Consider the following 6,044-nt stretch of genomic DNA (forward strand, 5'->3'; position numbering starts at 1 on the left):
CTTTCCATCAAATTGATTAACAAGTCGGAGTGATGCGCGGGAGCCATTAGGAGAGTAGCGGCCAAGTGGCGTTGTTGCATGCTAATTGCTTGACCTCGCTGGTGGTGGTGGTGGTGGTGATGGTGGTGATAGTGGTGGTGGGGGTGGTGGTGGTGGTGGGGGTGGTGGTGATGGTGGTGATAGTGGTGGTGGGGGTGGTGGTGGTGGTGATGGTGGTGGTGGTGGTGGGGTGGTGGTGGTGGTGATGGTGGTGGTGGTGATAGTGGTGGTGGGGGTGGTGGTGGTGGTGATGGTGGTGGTGGTGGGGGTGGTGATGGTGGTGGTGGTGATGGTGGTGGTGATGGTGGTGGTGGTGATGGTGGTGATAGTGGTGGTGGTGGTGGTGATGGTGGTGATAGTGGTGGTGGGGGTGGTGGTGGTGGTTGTGATGGTGGTGATAGTGGTGGTGGGGGTGGTGGTGGTGATGGTGGTGGTGGTGCTGGTGGTGGTGGTGGTGGTGATGGTGGTGGTGGTGATAGTGGTGGTGGGGGTGGTGGTGGTGGTGATGGTGGTGGTGGTGGGGGTGGTGATGGTGGTGGTGGTGATGGTGGTGGTGATGGTGGTGGTGGTGATGGTGGTGATAGTGGTGGTGGTGGTGGTGATGGTGGTGATAGTGGTGGTGGGGGTGGTGGTGGTGGTTGTGATGGTGGTGATAGTGGTGGTGGGGGTGGTGGTGGTGATGGTGGTGGTGGGTGCTGGTGGTGGTGGTGGGGGTGGTGGTGATGGTGGTGATAGTGGTGGTGGGGGTGGTGGTGGTGGTGATGGTGGTGGGGGTGGTGATGGTGGTGGTGATGGTGGTGGTGGTGGTGATAGTGGTGGTGGGGGTGGTGGGGGTGGTGATGGTGGTGATGGTGGTGGTGGGGGTGGTGGGGGTGGTGATGTTGGTGGTGGTGATGGTGGTGGTGATGGTGGTGGTGATGGTGGTGGTGGTGATGGTGGTGGTGATGGTGGTGGTGGGGGTGGTGGTGGTGGTGATGGTGGTGGGGGTGGTGATGGTGGTGGTGGTGGTGGTGATGGTGGTGATGGTGGTGGTGGTGGTGGTGATGGTGGTGATAGTGGAGGTAGGGGTGGTGGTGGTGGTGATGGTGGTGGTGGTGATGGTGGTGGTGGTGGGGGTGGTGATGGTGGTGGTGGTGATGGTGGTGGTGATGGTGGTGGTGGTGATGGTGGTGGTGATGGTGGTGGTGGTGGTGGTGGGGGTGGTGGTGGTGGGGGTGGTGGTGGTGGTGATGGTGGTGGTGGTGATAGTGGTGGTGGTGGTGGTGGTGGTGATGGTGGTGGTGGTGATGGTGGTGGTGGTGGGGTGGTGATGGTGGTGGGGGTGATGGTGGTGGTGACGATGGTGGTGGTGATGGTGGTGATGGTGGTGGTGGTGATGGTGGTGGTGGTGATGGTGGTGGTGATGGTGGTGGTGGTGATGGTGGTGGTGGTGATGGTGGTGGTGGTGATGATGGTGGTGGTGGTGGTGATGGTGGTGGGTGTTGGTGGTGATGGTGGGTGGTGTTGGTGGTGGTTGGTGGTGATGGTGGTGGTGGTGGTGATGGTGGAGGTGATGGTGGTGGTGGTGGTGATGGTGGTGGGTTGTTGGTGGTGATGGTGGGTTGGTGTTGGTGGTGGTTGGTGGGATGGTGGTGGTGGTGATGGTGGTGGTGGTGATGGTGGTGGTGATGGTGGCGGTGGTTGAGATGGTTTTGGTGGTGGTGGTGATGGTGGTGGGTTGTTGGTGGTGATGGTGGGTTGGTGTTGGTGGTGGTTGGTGGTGATGGTGGTGGTGGTGATGGTGGTGGTGATGGTGGTGGTGGTGGTGATGGTGGTGGTGATGGTGGTGGTGATGGTGGTGGTGGTGTGGTGGTGATGGTGATGGTGGTGGTGATGGTGGTGGTGGTGGTGATGGTGGTGGTGGGTGATGGTGGTGGTGGTTGTGATGGTGGTGGTGGTGGTGATGGTGGTGGTGGTGATGGTGGTGGTGGTGATGATGGTGGTGGTGGTGATGGTGGTGGGTTGTTGGTGGTGATGGTGGGTTGGTGTTGGTGGTGGTTGGTGGTGATGGTGGTGGTGGTGGTGATGGTGGTGGTGATGGTGGTGGTGATGGTGGCGGTGGTTTAGATGGTTTTGGTGGTGGTTATGATGGTGGTGGGTTGTTGGTGGTGATGGTGGGTTGGTGTTGGTGGTGGTTGGTGGTGATGGTGGTGGTGGTGGTGATGGTAGTGGTGATGGTGGTGGTGGTGGTGATGGTGGTGGTGGTGGTGATGGTGGTGGTGATGGTGGTGGTGGTGGTGATGGTGGTGGTGGTGATGGTGGTGGTGATGGTGGTGGTGGTGGTGATGGTGGTGGTGATGGTGGTGGTGGTGGTGATGGTGGTGGTGGTGGTGATGGTGGTGGTGATGGTGGTGGTGGTTGTGATGGTGGTGGTGGTGGTGATGGTGGTGGTGATGGTGGGTTGATGTTGGTGGTGGTGATAGTGGTGGTGGTGGTGATGGTGGTGTTGGTTGAGATGGTTGTGGTGGTGATGGTGATGGTGGTGGTGGGTTGTTGGTGGTGGTGGAGGTGATGGTGGTGGTGGTGGTGATAGTGGGTTGTTGTTGGTGGTGATGGTGGTGATGGTGATGGTGGTGATGGTAAGTTGGTGGTGGCGAGTTGTTGGGTTGTTATTAGTGGCGGTGATGGTGATGGGTTGTGTTGGTGGTGGTGGTGGGGATTGTGTTGCTGATACTGTTAGAGGTGTTGTTGTTGTTAGCGGTGGTGCTAGTGGTGAGTGTAGCTGCAGTTGCCGGTGGCGATGACAGTAATGTTGTTGTTGCTATTGCTGATGTCAATGTTCTAGTTTGAGAGAGGGAGAGAGAGAGAGAGGAAATGGAGGCTAAGGGGGAGAGGGAGATGGGGGAGGGGAAGGGAGAAGGAACTTGGGAGAAGGAGAAGGGGTACGGAGCTAGGGGGGGGAGGGTATGGGAAAGAGGGAGAAGGGGCTTTTGATAACAGGGAAAGGGAGACGGGAGTTAAGGGAGAAACAAGAGAGACTAAGGGGAAGGAAGAGATAAGTAAGGGAGAAAGTGAAATATGGAGACGAGGGTTAAGGGAAAGGGGAGTTGGGGGGGTAAAGGGAGGGGGAGCCTAAGGGGGGGGGGGGTAAGGGGCGAGGGGGCTTGAGGAGGAGGGGTTGAGTTTAAGGGGATAGGAGAAGCGGGTGAATGGAAGGGTGTGTCAAGGTCCTAATGGCCTGTGTGCGTGAAGCGTGCGTTGCTTCTCTATGGATTTTCTTTCCCTTTTGCTCTCGTTTTCCTTTTTTTTTGGGGGGGGGGAGGGGGAGCGGGGGGTGAAGCGAGTCAGAGGAGTCAGAAGTGGGGCGAAGGGAGGGAGAGAGGGAGGGCAGGAGGGAAGGAGGAAGGGGGGAGGGAGGGAGGGACGGAGGGAGGGAGAGAGGGAGGGCAGGAGGGAAGGAGGAAGGGGGGAGGGAGGGAGGGACGGAGGATGGGTGGGAGGAAGGATGGGAGGGAGGGAGGGAGGGAGGGAGGGAGGGAGGGAGGGACGGACGGACGGAGGGAGGGAGGGAGGGATTAAGGGAGGAGGGAGGGAGGGGGAGAGGGAAGGAAGGGGGGGGTGAAGATGGAGATAGGAAAGTTAATGGCCTTTGGTGTATAATTATATTTCTTTGTTTGCTTGTTTGTTGTGTTTAGCTAGGTTCGCTTTGGACACGTTTTTTTTTTTTTTTTTTTTTCAATTTATATCCGGACTTTAGTTTAGGTCTAAAATATTTAGTCGAAATTCATTATCATTTTCTTCATTTTCCTTCGTGTGGGAGAGTAAAATTCAAATGCACTTCGTATGATTTGTTCTAGCAAATGTGGGGACAGAATGTAATTTTGGGGGGTAAATTTTATGTAAGTCCGTACGTTCTTACTGCCTGCAAACTCTGGAAACCCATTTTTAAGGCTAAGCACAACTTTTACTGTCCCATAAGGCTCACTTAGACTCGTAACCGGGTCCTTTGGCAGCAGGTATTTGTCGGGATTGCTGAAGTGGTTAAGCTGTGGTTATTTTAATCTTTTATTTTACCGCTGGAATTTCGAGTCATTTTCGATATTGTGCCAAATTAAGTGTAGTTGATGTAAATGTATTTTCTTTCTACGGTTTGAATTCCTGTGCTATTTCTTTCTGTTACTTATGTTTTAGAATATATTAGTGTAGGTTTCTAGATAAGGTTACTTTCCGGGGGATGTAAATTTTGAAAATCTTTTAGACCGATACACGTTTTTTTTTGTTTTTTTTTTTTTTGGGGGGGAGGGGGGGTCCCAAATACACGTGTAGAATTAGCGACTTGAGAAGAGAACTAGAAATATCTTCCTCATTAATATAAATTGCAACGATTATTTCATTAAAATGAAATGAATCACGAACGTCGTTAGTGCTTCGGGTTCATCTAAAGCCAGCTTATTCTGGTGACAATATGGATTATAATAACCGTAAACGAGACTGAAACCGCAATTGGCTTACGACTGGATGGGGCGTCAGTAGGACTTACCATTTTAAGAACTATAAATCTCGTAAAATTCTTCCTAAAAGGGTACTTGTCTAGGGTTTACGATGATAGTTAGAGGTTATACCAACTATTACATGGCTAATTCGCTCAGATTTATGCTATAATCCCGTGTGCATTCCTCACTTTCGACAGCTATTTTCATAATTATTTCACCCGGAGTGATTAATGTACATGATTTATTTTTTTCGTTTTTTAATCTCATTTGATTTATAATTCGAGTTATAGATTAGTGTCCTTGATTTATTTCTTCGTTGTGTGGGGTTTGGAATCATAATGTACCGGATTTTACTTTCTAATCTAATTAGAATTATAGATCGAGTAATAGAGTTCTGTCCACTGTATCTATTTCGGCGGAAATTATGTTGTTTACTAACTTTGGTTTTATACTATTTTCCTTCAAGATTATCATCCGATTTTTTCTTATTCTTATTCTCTCTGTTATAGTTTGTGGAATAAAATACAATTTTTGAATGTTTGATTACAAGCCGATTGTACTTTGGCGTGGATTGAATGTCCAGAAAAAGAGGATTTTGAAGAAATGAGTCGCAGTTAATGCATAAGAAAGTTTGTTCGAGTGCACAGTCGAAATTTTACAATAGATTTTTGTCCTAATGTGTTTATGTACAATATAAGGATTATTTTCAACCACTTCTTTTATCAGGGGGTGACGACCATTAGCAAAAGCAGGAGGAAAATACAATCCCTTTGCCAGAATCTTGTGAGCTTGGAATATTTTTGAAAATAGACTTTCTAAACAGGTCATAGACTTTTCTTTAGGCTTTAAGATGGTTAAAATTCTACCTTTTTGTCCCAGGTAGAAACCTCAAAATATAATTTTGAAAAATGGATTAAATATATATATATATATATATATATATATATATATAATATACTTGTGTGTGTGCGTGTGTGTGTATGTATAAATAACAATCCTCCCTGACCAGGACTCGAACCAAGATCATTCCAGGTATGAACCGGAGGACCAGTTCTAACCCAACCATACCACATGACCCATGAAAAGGATCTTGCCTTCAATTTTAGCGCTTAGGCTAAGGTCTTTTAATGTGACGTTACGGATTGCATGTCCGAAGAATTTTAGTTGTACTAGGATCAGTTCTAGAGGCTCGCGTCCGTCTGACTCATCTCTGAGGATCTCCTCGTTGGACACTCGGTCGGTCTAAGGGGTGCGCAACATCCTCCAGCGACACTGCAGTGTCGAAAAAACACAGTTGCCTATTGTAAGCTACAATGCTCAAATGACGTAAAAACGTAGCGCGAAGGGCCATCTTCGACGGGGGAAGAGATCCCAGGTCCTCATTAGACAGCTAACGCAACCCTAAAGCTGGGCAGCCCCCAATAAAGTGCTGTCTCGCCAGTCTGCTTTCCTCGTAGGGTGGAAAGAAAGAAAGGTAAAATTCTAATTCTTAAAACAGGTACCTGGAATGTCCATACAATGCTGACCGGATGT

The sequence above is a fragment of the Penaeus chinensis genome, chromosome 27 (assembly GCF_019202785.1).
Source record: "Penaeus chinensis breed Huanghai No. 1 chromosome 27, ASM1920278v2, whole genome shotgun sequence".
Lineage (NCBI taxonomy): Eukaryota > Metazoa > Arthropoda > Malacostraca > Decapoda > Penaeidae > Penaeus > Penaeus chinensis.